Consider the following 17,970-nt stretch of genomic DNA (forward strand, 5'->3'; position numbering starts at 1 on the left):
ATTTTTTCTTTCTTGCATCACATTACTGTACTCAGTGTTCAAAGAAACTGACAATCTAGTGAGTTCTAGTTCCTTTAATACACTTGACAGTGAAAAATTCACAGTGCAGGTGAGCATTTATGGCTTTTTGTCAGTTTATATTACAAAGAGTTCAGAAAACAAAATCAACTGTTCACTGTACATTATAAATTACACAGTATGTTTAGTTTATTCTCGCTACTGGAAAAATTATTTGCATTAAGATGTTATACTACTGTACCGTGTGCATTGTATTAAATCTGCTCAGAGTTGACATGTACTGTACATCCAAGAAATGAATATCAAATCAAATCACTTTTATTTTATTGTCACTTATTTGTATTATTATTAAAGTGACAGCTGTCTAAAACAAATCCTGTTTTATAGCCACTCACTGTTTTGTTCAAAATGAAATTGGTTATGCTGTTTTGAGTCAGTATTAGCTACAAAGCCATAGATGTAGAACTTAAAAAAGGGGTGTGAACATATTGCACCTGCTTACTTTGAAGAGTTAAGGTGTGTTATCAAACATAAGTTTGAGTGACTGAACAGTTTCACAGTAGGTATCCAAAGCTTGACTGAGTGAAACGTTGTTGTTTGGTAGCACAGCAAGCTCTCGTTCACTCAGTGCACGTGGGAGCTGAGTCTCAGGAATGGTGGAATTAAAAATAAATAAAAACATTGTCATGTCCCCAGTTACATTTTTACAGAAGAATACTACCTTTAAAGGAAAAAGCAAGACCAATATTTTAGTTCCATATAAAATGACAACATGTTATAACAGGAATGTAAAAGAAATAATAGAAGGGAAACTTAAACACTTTACAGAAAGATCTGTAGTGCAAGGAATCACATGCATAATGTAAAGCCTCAGACATGACCATAGCTAATCCTGTAAATGGCCTTATATGACAGCATTTAAGATGACATTTACAAACTCAAGGCTCCATTTTACAATTTTATACATGCATCCTGTTACTTCAATGGAATAGGGAAAAGGTGATGCAAGTACTGACCGAATTAGTTTATGATTTCCATCGATATACCAAAGGTGATTTGGTGCTGGTACACTGTACTGATGACGCCTTGCAGTCTGAATAGACAACCATCGCATCACGACCCCTTCTGGATTGACTCGTCTCATTGAATCCATCAGTCGAAATCCTGATTAACAAACAGATCATGTCTTAGTAATACCAACTACAAAAAGACTGTATTGTAAACACTGTAATGCTTATGGGACAGATCTTCATTGCTTCAGGTAAGTATCCAGGTGCTGTACAGATTTACTGAGGAGAGAGAATCATGTACAAACTGATTCAAACAGGAACAGAACTGCATAACAGTGATGAGAACATGCCTAGTCATTTTTGATGGAAACATTAAAATATCACATCATGGCCACACTGACACATGCTTTCCTGGTGTTTGTATATTCAAACAATATCAGCTTACTTTGAATGTGTATGCCTCTGGATCGTAGATGTCCCATCATCATTCTGCAGCCGGCATTTGGGTGATGACGCTGAATGTCCAGCACTTTTGCATCCAAGTCCTCATCTCCAATAGAAGAATACCTATCAGATTTTCTGCACATATTTTTTTTTTTTTTAGTATAACAGCAAATCTCAACAAAACATTTTCCTGAAAGAACCAAGGACGTAAATGTATTCTTGTTTTAGCTTTACTGAAGACACCAGAGAAAGTATGATATTTAAAACGCTGTTGTAATAGACAAAACCATTTCAATAAACTCGCTATTTAACATCAACTTTGTTATGTGTTATCAGAGAACAATTAGCTGCAAACAGCAATGAAACATTCAACTATGTACTATTTAAAGCACTAATGACCCTGCTGTCTACCAAGATGTGATAAGTAAGTAGCCTGTGGAAAGCTGGTGGGTCTACTCTCTACTCTAAAAGGTTCCTACAGGTTCCACTGCCCCCAGTCTCCGAGTTAACACACTAACAGCTAACACTGCGCCGGCTAAACGTGTCTCAACGCCGAGATGGCGCCAATAGCTTTAGCCGTAGCTGCCCCACTTATTTTAGACAGTCACAATAAAAAAGTAAGCGATAATATTTCAATGTCAAACGTCATAATTAAGGTCAACATCTAAATAATGCTGTGTACAGACTCACACAGGTGTTAAATTACAGCGTAAACTTACCTTAGACCTTCCTCCGTCATTCTCCTCCTAATTGTGCTCGGACACACAGAAAACATATCGGCAATTACCCCGATGGTTATCCCGGACAGCACTAAAGTCCTGAGTGCTGCACCAGGATTTCAAGACGTGGACGACCAATATTTTAAGACTGTTCTTCCTCGGCGTATTCCAAACAAACACAGTGCTGAATTGATCTTAAACTTTCGACAATGTTGTCATCGATGCTAACATCTTGAAGAGCAATTATCATCCCAAGCATTTCAGAAACATCATCTAAACGACTCAAAACAGTATCTACAGGTAAATGATCCCTCTCTATCTGATCTGCTAAAATGAGCAGAATTGTTCACACCAGTCCGCCATCCTCCGTGACTTTTGACCTAGCACGTTTTTGCTACCTGTAGCAGCCGTCCGCAGAGCAGGTATCCAGGAAAACTAGTCGACAGTAAACGATCAGCCAATAGGCGCAAAGGTCCAGCCCACTCACACTGATTGACAGACAAAGTCATTCTGCTGAAAAGTTGCATTATGAAATAAATAGGCCATTGGGAAAAACGGGATTTTGAAATAAAGACTGACTTTGAAAAAAGGACATTTTGGATTATAAACGGCTGAAAATAAATAAAATGCCTAAGGAATAATCTCTGTTATTGTGAAAAATAATGACCATGAAATAATATTTCACAATAATAAGTAAATTTATATAACAAAATGCAATATATTTCACAATAATGAGCTTTTTTTTCCAAAATGTGTTCCATTATTTCACAATATCATTCTCGCATTACATATCTGTGTCTTGTTTATTCACATAGTTATTTATTTCATCATGTCCTATTTATTTATTTAATTTTGAACACTTTGGAGTTCCACATCCAAGAATTTGTTGGCAATGACCTCAGCAAACAGGTGTCTGAAATCTTCTTCTAATTATAATGCAAAAATACAGAACATAGAGAGGTGTAATCAGTGACAATGCAACCTGCATGGAATATTTCAGTGATTCAACAAATGAAGATGTCTTACCAGTCCTGGTGTGTCCAGAAACCGCATCAGGACTATTAAGACATCTGCTGCATTCTTTTCGTCATTGACCATTGAATGCCAATAAATGAAGGTACCAAATTGGACAGGTTCCGGACCTCTATTCCACCCCTGATGATCTGTTGTTATATTATAATAATTGTTTACTCAATGTCCTTGATTCTCTGGCTCCTGTAAAAACTCACTCTGTTTCCTTCACTTGCTCTGCTCCCTGGTTTACCTCTAACCTCCGAGCATTGAAGGCCAAAGATTGGCAGCTAAAGTGTAGATACAAGAAATCTGGTTTAACTGTTGACGCAGAAATCTATAAATATCATGTACTCCAATATAAAGACTCCATCAACCAGGCCAAAGAAAGCTTCTACTCTGGTATTATCACTTCTTGTGAGGGTAACTCCAGGACTATGTTTTCACTTCTCAACAAACTTCTTCAGCCCCCCAACACTTTAACACCACACTTCTATTCTTCTGAAACCTGTAACTCCTTGATGCTGTTCTTCACTACAAAAATTAATAACATTCACAGCAACTCAAATGCTGTGTCTACCCCTCTCCAGAACCTTTTCTCCATTTTGAGCCCTTTTCCAACTTTCATCTTCCTGATTTATCTGATATTACTGAGATCATATGTAAATCTCGTTAACGCGTTAACAAGCTAACCACGCTGACGCGTTGACACCGTGCAGCCCTCGCACGGGGCGATCCGCATTAACTTGCTAACTTAGGCTACGTTCACACTGCAGGTGAAAGCGCATCAAATCCGATTTTTTTGACCCTATGCGACCCATATCCGATCATGGTATGACAGTGTGAACGGCACAAATCCGATATTTTCAAATCCGATCTGGGTCACTTTCGTATGTGGTCCTGAATCCGATACATATCCGATGTTTTAGAAAGCGACTGCTGTTTGAACGGTCATGTCGCATTAAATCCGTCTTTTACGTCACTGACACAAGACAGACGCCAATTATCAGCACCGGAGAAGCGCCCGATAGGACATCGCGAACGATTTCTTGCCATCCGGTGAAACTGTTAGGAAGACCACGTTGGAGAAATGTGAACATTTTATTTTTACTGTATTTTCTGCAGATTCTGACAGAAATCTGCAACTATCCTTTGAAGCACCGCTCCTCTAAAACAGCAAAAAGGATCATTATTAGGTTATTTGCATTATTATGTAAATAACAAAATAACTTAAAGCAAAAATTTGGAAACATAAAGTCCGAAGTCTTTATATTAAGGGCAATCAGTCAAACAATATTGTTTGCTCTGGGTCTAAACAGAGCGAGTTGTGTGTGACGTCTTCTTTTGCGCATGCGGGCCGCTTTGAGCGTTCACACTAGAGCGCGTTTGCTGTCGCATTTTATGTGTAGTGTGAACAAGCAGACAAAAAAATCGGATTTGATCAAAAAATCGGAATTGAGCATTAAGACCTGCAGTGTGAACGTAGCCTAAGATTGACCGCGTTAATGCAGTCATGGCATTAATGTCATTTTAACAAGATTAACGCTGACAGCACTAATGTAAATCAAAGCCCGCCACATGTCATCTCGATCCTATGCCTAAAGGGCTTGTGAAATCCTGCCTCTCTTCCTTACTCCCACTCATCTCTTCTATCATTCACTCTTCACTCACCAATCCTTACTCAAGATTGCTTCAGTCACTCCAGTACTGAAAAAACCCTCCTTAGATCCTAAGAACTTTAACAACCTCCGTCCGATTTCTAATCTACCTTTCATCTCTAAAATACTTGAAAAAGTAGTTGCAGCTCAACTTCATTCACACTTGGCTAATAATAACATCTATGAGAGATTTCAATCTGGTTTTTGCTCATGTCACAGTACAGAAACTGCTTTACTTAAAGTCACTAATGATCTTTCTCAACATTCTCATCCTTCTTGATCTGAGCTCGGCCTTCTACACCATCTCTCATTCCATCCTTCTAAGCAGACTTTCCTCTCTTGGTATCTCTGACACACACCTAGCCTGGTTCAAATCATATCTCCTTGATCGCTCCCAGTTTATTCAACTCAAATCACCCCAAGGTTCAGTCTTCATAATTTTCATCCTCCCTCTTGGTAGCATTTTCCGTAAATTTGATCTTCATTTTCACTGTTTTGCCGATGACACCCAGTTATATCTCAGGCCTGATTCCTCCCTCCCACCTTCTTCTCTTACAGAATGCTTATCTGAATTAAAATCCTGGTTCAGCTCTAATTTCCTTGAGCGTAATGAGAATAAAACTGAAATCCTCCTCATTCCCACATAGCAAAACCGGTATGGCCCGTATATGGCCCACACAATGTGCTTACACATGGCCCACATACCACAAAGAATGACGGCTCTTTGGTGGCCCAGATCTGGTTTGGCAGAGGTGGCCCACACATGGGGCAGCACAAGGCCAGTTGCAGACACACTGGTGGCCCTGTCCTGGCCCATGTGTGGATTACCTCTGCGGTATGTGGGCCATGTGTAAGTTGTGTGCAGCCACGGGCCAGTTGCAGACAAACTGCTGGCCCTGTGCTGGCCCAGAAAAGTTTCAGCTCTGGCCCCAGATGTCAGCCTAATGTGTACCTTAATCAAGCCATGTAATAACAGCATGTGCTGGAACATAATAGTGCAAAAGTAACATGACGAAACTTTTTTCAGACAGTGAATGGACTGATTCTTATATAGCCCTTTTTTCTACTCTCTCTATACAACATGCCACATTCACCCAATCTCTCTAAACTAAGTGCTTCCTAACTACATTCATACACATTTACACTCTTGACATGCAGACTGGAGGAGCCAGGGATTGAATCCAGTGACTGTAGAAAACATGGACGACGCAACAGCACCTCCTCCCATTGTACAAAAATGAAGCCAAAATATTCCACTTCTGGAGGCTGCCATCTTGCATTTTTGGAGCCAGAGTCTGCACAGTAGTGACTTGAGGTGGAGCGACTGTGTCACACTCCCGCCCACACACCCGCTGCATGTGCCCGCAAACATGCCCCCCTACACTTTTTACATAGCCTGGCTGCTCCACTTTATCTGCTGATGGGTTTACCGCGACTGACGACTCGTTCAATAAATACAACCACGTCACTATTATAAAAAAGACACACAGCTTATTATCTTATAGTTCTACATCTAAAATCACTCTGCTGTTAATTCGTTTGCTAGATTAGCTGTTAGCATATGCACTGTGTTTGAGGCTTGTTGCTAGCTAGTTAGCGATGCTACACACCTGTTACTCTGTCTGTATTTTTGAATGATTCAGCACTCCTTAGTTTTTGTTATCCATTTTTAGACAGCGATGAGATCAGCTGCACACTCCACAGAGGCCCAGAGTTACTGTTAATATCAAAAATGTAATGCTGTCCTTTGAGATTTTAACATAAGACTGAGAGTGTCATGGATCTATAACTGTTTAAATCTTCAGAGCACTCTACAGTCTGGTAACATGGAAACTTTAAAAACAGCAGCAGAAGGTTTCAGTAGTGTAGTGTAATTTGTTCTTTTCATTTAATAATAGAGTCCATATTATATCAACAGCTACATTCACCCTGGGGGGAAACTATTGAGGGACACCATCGGGACCAAGCTGGGTTTCCTGGATCTGAAGTTCTTCTCTTATATTGTTTCAGTTCTACAGTTTAATCCATAGTTCTGAGGAGAATTAATTTATTTTAGTCTGATTAATGAAGAGTTACTGAAGTACAAGCTTAAAAAAATGGTTTTACTGTCTTTACAGATGAGGCAAGAGGCTGAAAAAATGGTGCTGTTTGCACATTTAATAATCAGCTCTGCACAGGAGCAGAAGCCTGTTGCTTTTACACTATAATACTTGTAATGAAAGTACAGTAACGGTAATTAATGGCTGAGCAACCCGGGGCGTTTGTCTTGATTTCTTTAGTCAGGGTAAATTCATTCACCTGCACGGGTTAGCTAAACGAACTTTGCAAAACAAGTTTCCCCGACAGCCGAGTGCTCATCTTAGTTAGCTAGGTCTCAGGACCTAGCTAAGGACGTTAGTTACGGATTAGCTTACAAACATGTTTAACTTACCGAAAAAGTGTTTCGGGGCCTCAGGTCTTTCTGTCAGGTAGTCCAGTTTACTGAATAACACCTCAGGCTGTCAGGTTAAAACAGTCGGTTGTCGTTTTGTAACGTAAACGCTGGTCCTCCTCTCAGAGCCTACGCTCTATCTGCTATTCCCGAATGGAGATACGCAAGTTTCTCCGTGACTGTAGCTGCCAGTCAAAGCTGTCATGATGACATTTCACCCCAATTTAAAATCACTGTGATAGTAATTAGAATCAAACTTATGGGAAAGGAAACCCCTTGGACATAAATCACTGTGATGAGAACTATTGATAATAAAAGAAAGAATCTTTGGAAAAAAATTATCTAAGGAGAATTCATTTATTTTAGTCTGACCCCAATCCCATCCGCTAACATGGAGGAGGCGGGGGTTTATGACCTATACTGCAGCCAGACACCAGGGGACGATGGAGACGTTATGGCTTCATTTTTGGGGAGCTGTCGCGTCGTCCATGTTTTCTACAGTCATTGATCGAATCACTAACCTTCCGATCGGTAGGTGACTTGCTCCACCTCCTGAGCTACAGCCACCCAGTGATAAACATGAGTAAACCCTCACTAGAGTTTGGATAAAGTGTACACTCACAAACCTGCATTTGAAACGTTGGCTACCATAGCAGTTTAGTATTGCAACATGGCATTTGGGTCTTCTAACTAAAATAGGAACATAAATAGTGACATCATTGCCAGACCTGGCCCACATCTGGTTGACATACACCCTGCCATGACACCAGTCAGTCAGAAGTGCCAGCTTGATGCCGGATCCGGGCCAGACCTGTTTTCTATGAACCTGGGCCACATAAACCAAACCACGATCGGGCCAGATTTGGCATGCCATCACATAAACAGTGCCATCTACGCCAGGCCTGGCCCATATCTGGATGACATACCACTTACCATGCCAGAAGCCAGCCAGCAGTGCCGGCTTGACACCAGATCCGGCCCAGACCAGTCTGCTATGTGGATTGGCACTAAATCCAACGTACTGAAGGCTAATTATTTCTCACTCACTATTGATAACTCAGAAAACACTAGACAGTTCACTATTCTTTAAATCTCACATCAATAATCTCACCTGTTCTGCCTATTTCCATCTATGCAACATTAACAGATTACGTCCTTCTCTTTCCACCCAGTCTACGTCCATTCTAGTCCACAGTCTCATTACTAGTGATGGTAAATTTGATTCTTTTTACTGAATCGAGTTTTAATGAGTCACTCACCAAAGTGAATCGGGTTTTTTGAGTCATTTGATTCACTGAGTCAGTTGACCAGAGAGTGCAAAAAATGTACATTTTCACTCAAACTTAATTTCTTTTCTCTTTTCATGTATATCCTACTGCCTACTGCTAAGATGAGTGTTTCTAAAAGAAAACAACTATTTTATAGAGCAAAAAAATTTCTAAAGGGAACATTTATTTTGTTTATTTTTATTTTATTAGTATTTTCCTTAAATGTGTCAAATATATATTTTCTCATCTAAATGTCCACTGAGCTGTGAGCCAGGGGGCGGTAATGCGCCTTAACATTGGTTGCCAACCAAGAAGAAGAAGAAGCTGTGAGCCAGGAGGGAGGGGGTGAGTGAGTGAGTGAGTGAGTGATTCGTTCGCTCTATGATTCAGCACAGGAGGGAGGGGGTTAGCGAGTCCTGAGTGATTCGCTGGATCTATGATTCAGCACAGGAGGGAGGGGGTTAGTGAGTCCTGAGTGATTCCCTTACGCTTACGATTCAGCACAGGAGGGAGGGGGTGAGTGAGTCAGTGAGTGATTCGTTCACTCTACGATTCAGCACAGGAGGGAGGGGGTTAGTGAGTCCTGAGTGATTCGCTGGCTCTATGATTCAGCACAGGAGGGAGGGGGTGAGCGAGTCCTGAGTGATTTGCTTACCCTACGATTCAGCACAGGAAAGGAGGGGGTGAGTAGCTCAAATGTGCTGTTAGCATGTTAGCAGAGCGATGCTACTGTGAACCGAGGAGCTATTGTCTTGATGTGAGCTTCTACTCAGGGTTTTTTCTTCCAGTTCAGAGCAGAAATGTTTTTGTTAAGATACTGGATGTTGTGTTTTTCTCCACAATTTTAATTATAAGCTAGATATGTTGCTGCTAACAGCAACAGGGATGAGTCAGTGAGTCAGTTGGGCTTGTGAATCATGATTCACGAGTCAGTAAAGTGATTCTCGAGTATTGAACGATTCGTTCATGATTCGCGCATCACTACTCATTACCTCCCGTACTGACTATTGTAATTCTCTCTTGCATGGTCTCCCCCAAAAATCCCTCCATAGGCTTCAACTGGTTCAAAACTCTGCTGCCCACATTATTACCAGAACCCCCTTCTACCAGCACATCACCCCTGTTCTACAGGAACTTCACTGGCTCCCTGTGAAATTCCAGATAGTATACAAGCTTCTTCTGCTCACCTTCAAGGCCCTCCATAACCTCACTCCTCCCTCCCTTTCTGACCTGTTAAGCACTATCTCTTCTGCCCGCTCACTTCTATTCTTATTTTCAATCCAGCTTGCTGTGCCTTCTTTCCGCCTCAACATCATGGGAAGCAGAGCTTTCAGCTGCTCTGCTCCCAAGCTGTGGAACTCTCTACCCCCAGATATAAGAAACATTGATTCTCTCGCCCAGTTTAAATCTCAACTCCAAAACCATCTATTCAAATCTGCATATTCACTGTGTACCTAAGTATTTCTTTGGAAAACATAAACCTCAAACATGCACTGTGAAAAATGTCCAACCCTTTTTGTGTGCTTTAGAGACAGAAAAATTTACATTCCAGGTCCAAAAAACTATTTCAAAACACATGAAAGTTGTGTTTTGTTGTTTTAACTCAGTGGTTCCCAAACTTTTTTTGCTAAGCCCCCCTTTGATTTACAAGAAAATCCACCCCCCAGCACAAACACATCCTCCAATACAACACCCATATTTTGTTTGCAGTCTTCATTGTACACCTCAAACCTTTTGTAAACAATTGAAAAAATAAAAGTAAAATGTAATAAATTGCAGATAGCAATGAAATAAACTACTACTTCTTTTAAATTACAGAAAAACAAATCATCTTTATGGTGTAATTATTGTACGTGTAGTTATTTTTTTTTTACTGATTTCTATAATCAATTGGATTCTGATTCAATTCAATGCAATTTTGACTCAGTCAGAAATATTATAATTCTGATCATTTATCAGTACTGACACTTATGAGACTTCATCAGAGGTTTAAGCATCACAGCAGATGTCTTTGTGTCAAAATTACTGAGGATAACACACAGAAAAACATGAAGGAGATTTTCCTGGACTGGCTTTTTATATCAAATAATAAAACCATGAATCAACATATGAACATTACCTGATGCTGCTTAAGTGAAGCAGAGCAAAGTTACAGGTATTTTATGAGAGACACAGCTAAGCGTTTTGTAATTCGGTATAATTTTAAAAAGTTTAAATTTCTTTGTTATTGAACAGCAGAAATTAGGCTTTCTTTAAATGGTAAATGGCCTGCATTTATATAGCGCCTTAATAGTCCCTAAGGACCCCAAAGCGCTTTACACATCCAGTCATCCACCCATTCACACACACATTCACACACTGGTGATGGCAAGCTACGTTGTAGCCACAGCCACCCTGGGGCGCACTGACAGAGGCGAGGCTGCCGGACACTGGCGCCACCGGGCCCTCTGACCACCACCATCTTTAGATGGGAAACTGTTTTTGAAGTACACTGAGAGAGAGAAAGAGCTGTGCAGGAAATGTAATTCTATCGTGGTGGAAGTAAAACAGCCAAAGTAAGAGGGAATTAATGACAATGTTCATCAAATGTGAAGTGTAGTTTGGATCTTCTTTTGCTGCTGGTTCAGTCAATTTTGGTCAGAACTTTCAGCACCTACGGCGTGTCGGTGTGAGGTGAGAATGCCGACATTTCACAGATTCTGATACGTCGGGTCCGCGCTTTGTGTTTACGTCTTTGTGCAGAATCCGTTTACCTGCTGTCCTTTGCTGTTTTAGCTGTTTGGTGGTTGTTTAAATTGTTTTGTGACCTTTAACCTAAGATCCTGGCGTTTCTGGCAAAATATGTTTATATTTAAAAATCAATTCAGGATTTAATGAATCAATATCTTTTTTTAAAAGATAAAAACGATTTTAATCAGAAATTCGATTATTGAAACCCACCCCTACTTGGCACCACCGCTGTGCAGATGACGCCAAAGGCAAGATACGCTTCATCATATTTTCTAGCCTTTGGCTTGGAAGGAAGTTGGTTTAGAAGGATATTTGGCGATGCTGCATCTTCTGCTTTGCATTTGTGTGGGAGCCCCTTAAAAAAACCTGTCCATTATGCTAGTAGTGTCTTTTTTTTAATTTATACCGCACCTCCCCTACAATGGCTCTGCGCCCCCCGATTTGGGAACCACTGTGTTAAGTAATTATTTTTGAAAGTAACAACCACAGTAATATAGTAGTGATTAAAATATGTTCAGAAGATTGCAGATTGAGAATTCACCTCATAAGTCATGGCATTCTACTCTCCTGATATTAGCTGCCTGAATAACTTAAAATTATTGGTACTGATATCAGCAATACTGGCCCTGTATTGACTTGGTATTGGATCAATACCAAAATTTGTAGTGTGGCACAGCCCTACTGTGAATCCACATCACTAGCAGACACCATGTGCGTTAGCAAATAAAAGCGTTGGGTGGAGACCCAAACTGCAAACAACCGTAGCCTCCACAGTTCACCAGCAGATGGTGAAAAAGAGCAAGATCCAGACATACAGCTCAATGAAGCATTAAATGCAAAAGACCATTACAAACATAATTAGGTTGTGTGTCATGTTTTTAAAAAGTAACTAAGTAATAAAGTACTACTTTTGAAAATGAGTAATCAGTAAAGTAACAGGATTACTTTCTTAGAGAAGTAATCAGTGATTATTAACTAATTACTATTTTCAAGTAACTCGACCAACACTGGTTGTGTTTTGTTGTGTTTAGTGCCCACGTGGGACAATTTCAAATTTTGTTGTGCTATTGTATCAGGTATGACTGTACAGTGACAATAAAGAGTTATCTTATCTCATCTTATTTAAACATTACTAAAGTAATTTATTATTCAATGGTAAAACGTAAAAACACTATTTATAAATTAATATTTCAAAAACAAATGATGAAGCCATTAACAAATATTTCAAATCAAAAATTCATTTCACAAAAAAGAATTAATTTATTTAAAAAAAATACAATGTAAAAAGGGAAAAAAGTAAATGTATTAAAAAAATCAAATGTTTATTTCTGACTTGAAATGGCGATTCTGATTTGAAAACCAATTTCCTCACTGGATTTCCTTTCCTGTTTTATCATGGATTAGCTATTATGTTAGCAAATCTATTAGCTTTGGGGTTAACTACTGGATTAGCTAACAGATTAACTTTTGGATTAGCGTTCTCGTTTCCAAAATCCAGAAGCAATGCAAATTAGCCAAGCGGTGCAATGTAATGAGCACTCTGATTGGTAAGACTGAAGCAAGCTGTCTGAGTGGATTTTGCTTCACTGCTGTTTGTGCCAATAGCTTTGCACTGCTATGAAGTGTGCACGTGCTTGTACAAAAGGCCATTCAGCCTTGGGATTTACACTCTGCCCAACACAAATGTATGAAGAATGAAGGGACTCTGCAGTGAAATGGAAAGCTGAACATCAGAGTGTGCGCCTGTGGACAGCCTGGAGACCAGTTGAAAGTAACATGCTAACATAGCTAACGCTTGCATCACCCCATGTGCCCCCATTCTTTTAAGATCATGCTAGCTTATGTAAATATTACTTTCCAACAGTACAAGCTAGCTACCATTTTTTGTAAACTAATGTGCTCTTCACAAATAAATCTTCAAGTAGCTCAGACTAAGAACCAGCACTGAGCACTGTTATATTTATGCACAGCCTACAGCCTTTTAACTCATGATTAAAATGATGTCTGTAAACACATCGGAACCTATTTCCTACTCTGAGAGCAGGCGAGGGAATCGGCCCGGACCATCGGCGCCCCATGCCCCGGCCCAGTGACAGGTAGGTGTCCACTCTGGCAGTCGCTCGCGCATCCAGCGATGTTGGTGACGAGGTGGTTCAGAGGGTTGCCCGCGCCACCAGCGGCAGCCCTGGAGCTGGTTTGGTGGCCACCCATGTGGAAAGCAGCACAGCAGGCGTGAAAGTGAGCCAGGCAGCTGGGCAGGTGGCCAGCACGCAGGACCATTCCTCTGTTGGAAGAGAGGCCAGACCGGACAGCACGCCGCCCTTGGGCATGGCAGGATGCCCGCGCACCTCAAATTCCGTCTCCAGCTTGGCAGGTCAGGTTTTAAACCAGCGAGCAGTGTTGCCAACTCCTCAGTAAGGAAAATCGCTATTGGCTGTCCTAAAAGTCGCTAGAAGTCGCTAAATGACGTCATCGCCTAATTTGCATAATTGGTCATGCTGATATAATTGTAATCTACATTGTTGGAGAGAAAAATAACGTCGTGGAAGAGACATAAAGTGAGTAAAAAACGTCCGAAATGCATTTAGAATTTATGTAGAACTACAAATTAAATTTTTTTTTAGCAATTATTGTTTTTTGATGTCACAATTCCAACCCTGATCCTTTATCTGGGCTTGGACCAGCAAAAGTGACCCGAAATTGGCACTCTGGTGGAGTTACTTTGTGTGTGTGTGTGTGTGTGTGTGTGTGTGTTTATCAGTAGTTTTAAACCTTGTGATTCACAAAACACTAAAAGAAGAACTGACTTACAGTCAGTGCGGGAGCAGCGGCTTCGCTCATGCGGGATTCATTTGCAGTTTGGACGCATAGGTGTGAACATCTCCTGCCCTGATAGCAGCTGGGGGAGGACTATCCTCCGCCTGTGAGCGCTTTGGCACGGGTGAGGTGCCCACGGCAGCACCGCTGCTTGTTGAGAGTAAGAGCCATACGCGTTTTCTCGTCATAAATAAGTCTCCAATAACACCAGAAAAAGTCCCCAGATTTTTCAGTAGTTGCTTTTTAGAAAAAAAGTCACTAAGGGGGTCTGAAAACTCGCTAAATATAGCAATAAAGTCGCTAAGTTGGCAACACTGCCGCGAGGCACCTGCAGCCGCATCGCAGACCATGCCCCGCCACAATAATAAAGCATTTTTTAATTTAATTATAAACTTTGTCCCAATTATGTCCTGGGTTCTTACTATTTAAGAATAAAAAAGGAATCGTCAAAAAAAACACTTAAGGTCATGAAAATTAATTGAGATTTAGCAATTCAATGACACATCCACCTTCTTTATTGAAAAGAATCGGTATCGGTATCGGTATTGGTATCGGCGACACTGGCCCGTATTTACTTGGTATTGGATCGATACCAAAATATGCAGTATCGCACACCACTAATGGATGAGGGATGAAATGATTCTCTCACTGAAAAGCATTGTGTCCAGTTGAATTTAATCAACCTTTTTAAGATTAAGAGAGCTGTTAGATGCTGAAATGCTCACTAAAGCTGAGGGAAAGTGAAGGTCCTTGCAACATAGATGAAACTGACCCCCTCCATGAGTGTTAGTTCCCTAACCAATTACAGATCATCCTCCTAACACCCAAACTCATTTGTTCTTTGCATTTTTAATTTATCCTATTAGTTGAACCTTGTAAATACAAAAACTAATGTTGGAGCTATTTGTTCTTTAATTTAATTATTTTTGAAATTTGTTAAAGTTTGCTGTTGGTTTACTTATATTTTTGAGTTATTCGCAAGTTGTATTTGTAGGTTAATACTTGCTTTATTGTTTGGGTTTGTTTGTTGTTTATCTTGTTAAGTCAGTCAGGAAGAACTGTAGGGCCATTTTTCTATAAATTAAGAGACTGGTATAGGACCGGCATGCACTCGGGTGGGCCTATGGTTTTTTACCAGAACAGGAGAAGCAGCAGGAAGCAACAAAAATGTATGCAGTTATGAAACGTAACTTTTTCATAACTGCAGCCAAACACACAAAAAACCTCAGCCAAACCGATTTGCTCAGTTGTAAATAAAACAGTGAAGTAAACGTGACCTGACAGACAGAACCTGAGTGAATTAAGTCCAGTGTTTAACCTCCACTGAGAGCTAAAACTCAATTGGTTTCAAAGCTGTGTGCCGGTGATTGGACATCAGCTGCTGACAAAGTGGGTTTGCCTATAAAGTGCTCTGTAGGGAAACAAGCTCCAGCAGCTCTGCGCTCAGGAAACAAACTATATTTACTTATCTTGTGCAGAAAAATGCGCCGACATTGCATTATATCGAGCACCGGCTGCCCAGTTAAACTGTGACTATTGCCAAGTAACGTGGTGTTTCTTGAATTAGTCAATGGTACCTTTATTGTCCCCAATGGGAAATTGATTTGCAGTATGTCCATACAGAGATATAAAAAAAACAAACAAACACAACACATACACACAAAAAATAAGCCCTGAGAAAACAACCTAAATTTTATCATAAAAAAAAGTGCAGTGTGCAATGGCAACAACAACACTTATGGTTTAGTGTTATTAACCGTGACAATAGGTACAAAAGACAATCTATGTCTCTTTGTCTTCACTGCAGACACTTTATAACGACGACCTGATGGAAGCAGTTGAAAGTCATTAAAGAGAGGGTGATCTGAACACAACAAGACAGAGGTTGTCTTCCTCAGCACCTGCCTGTTATAAAAGTCCACTTCACTGTAGCAGCAAGATGAGACTCAAAGGACAGAGCGTTATCAAGAACAACCTCCAAATACTTATAACTGTCCACCAGTTCAATGGCTGCACCATTTACAACTGTTAGCGCAGGATGGGGGGATGTCTTCCTGAAGTCAATAACCATGTCCTTGGTTTTCAAGGTGTTGATCTTTAAGAAGGACTGATCACACCACGAAACAAAGTCATCCACAACAGGACCATGGGAATCCTCTTCACCATTAAGAAGGCTTACAATGACTGTGTCACCTATTGGCCTGTGTACTGCGACAGTCATTAGTGTACAAAATATACAGTAGAGGAGAGAGACAACAACCTTGTGGTGAGCCAGTAGAAGAGTTCAGTTGTTTGGAAAAACAGCCATTTACTCTCACACACTGAGATTTGTCAGTTAAAAACTCTAAAACCCAGCCAACAAGATTAAAATCAAGTTCAAACTGGTTATGAAGTTTATCGGCTAAAAGATGTGGCTGGATAGTATTAAAAGCTGAAGAGAAATCAATAACTAAGAGCCAAGCGTGAGCTTTGGCGCCATCAAGTACGTTTTTCAAAGGACTTCATCACTAAAGATGTTAAAGCAACAGGTCTAAAGTCATTTAATGATGTAGGTTTTGTGGTCTTGGTGACTGGAGAAATAATTGATTTTTTCCATACCTCCGGAACCTTCTGTTGCTGAAGATAATAAAAAATACTGCATAATTGCTCAGCACATGTTCTAAGCACCTGGCCACATATATTATCAGGGCCTGGACTTTTATTAGTCTTAGTCATTTCAAAAAGATTTTCCACCCTTCTTTCATCAAAGAACAAAGCTGTGGGGGGCTCCGGTGTTCCGGTGTTCCGGAAATTGTTAGGTCTAATTGTTGAATGTTGCCATTGTGTTTCTTAAATTTGTACAGTCTTATTTCAAGCAGTATTATCAAAGCCATTCCTTTGATCCTGAACACCTCTAACCACTTTGTGTTGGGGGAGGTTTTATTGTAGATACATCCTATCTGAAAGATCTGTTTCTTGTGTTGTAAGCTTCCTGCTTTTATGACCCTTTTGTTCATCAGGAGGTCACACAATCGCACCCCCAAAACACACACACACACACACACACACACACACACACATTCTTACTTACATACAGAAGTTCACACATATACATACAAAGCCTTGTCTTAGAACCATGTGGGCGTTGCTTTGCTGTGTGAACTGTCTCTCAATAAAAGGCAGCAGGAGGAGGCCATCGTCGGGGTCATTTTCGTGCTGGACACAGATGAGGCCTCCCTTGCGCAAGTAATCGATCGATCGCTGACTGTCTTGTTTTCTTTCATGATGAATAAGTCTCTAGGACTATTGGGTTTGTGGGAACAGACCCAACATTTATTTGGTCCTCCGAGCCGGAACCTAACACATCGCATCCACCGCGAGGAGAGGGAGAGGACGCCACCGCAACGTCTGGGATGATTGACGGAAAGCCCTGGTGCCTTGCTTGTCACCAGGCCGGAAAGTTTGCGTCTGAACTCCCCTCGGGATGGATGGCGATTGACGGGATACAGAGACTCTTCCCATGAACGGAAACAACACGAACAGTGAGTACAGAAGGCCTTAGAGAGCGGCTACGTGACCCTGCGTTGAACGCAGGTACAGGAGCGCGCTAGCCGCGTGAGAGAGACGCAGGCTTCTCCGCCGTGTGGGGCGTGGAGACAACCTAGGTTCGGTGACTCCGCCGTGAGGAGAGTTCGGAATCTCCGCCATTTGGGGCATTTGGAGAGTGTCCGACGGTTGAATTCTCCGCCATATGGGGCGTTTGAGAGTTTTCAACAGAGAGCGCTAGCTGTGCGTGTAGACGCAAGCGATAGGCCTATGTTGTGTGTGTGCGGGCCAGACGTGGTCTGCGTGAGTGTGGCTGATTGTTGTCTTGTGTGAGAATAA

General features: G+C 40.9%; 1 long non-coding RNA gene across 1 annotated transcript; it reads right to left on the reverse strand.

The window, feature by feature from the left end:
• Nucleotides 1–741: 741 nt before the first annotated feature.
• On the reverse strand, nt 742–2,785 carry LOC102081899 (uncharacterized). The gene is made up of 3 exons (XR_266629.4): nt 2,192–2,785; nt 1,474–1,607; nt 742–1,182 (listed from the first exon to the last, which is right to left on the reverse strand). It is a non-coding gene; the product is annotated as an uncharacterized LOC102081899 (long non-coding RNA).
• Between the last annotated feature and the right edge of the window lie 15,185 nt (nt 2,786–17,970).

Source organism: Oreochromis niloticus, linkage group LG14 (genome assembly GCF_001858045.2).
Source record: "Oreochromis niloticus isolate F11D_XX linkage group LG14, O_niloticus_UMD_NMBU, whole genome shotgun sequence".
Classification (NCBI taxonomy): domain Eukaryota; kingdom Metazoa; phylum Chordata; class Actinopteri; order Cichliformes; family Cichlidae; genus Oreochromis; species Oreochromis niloticus.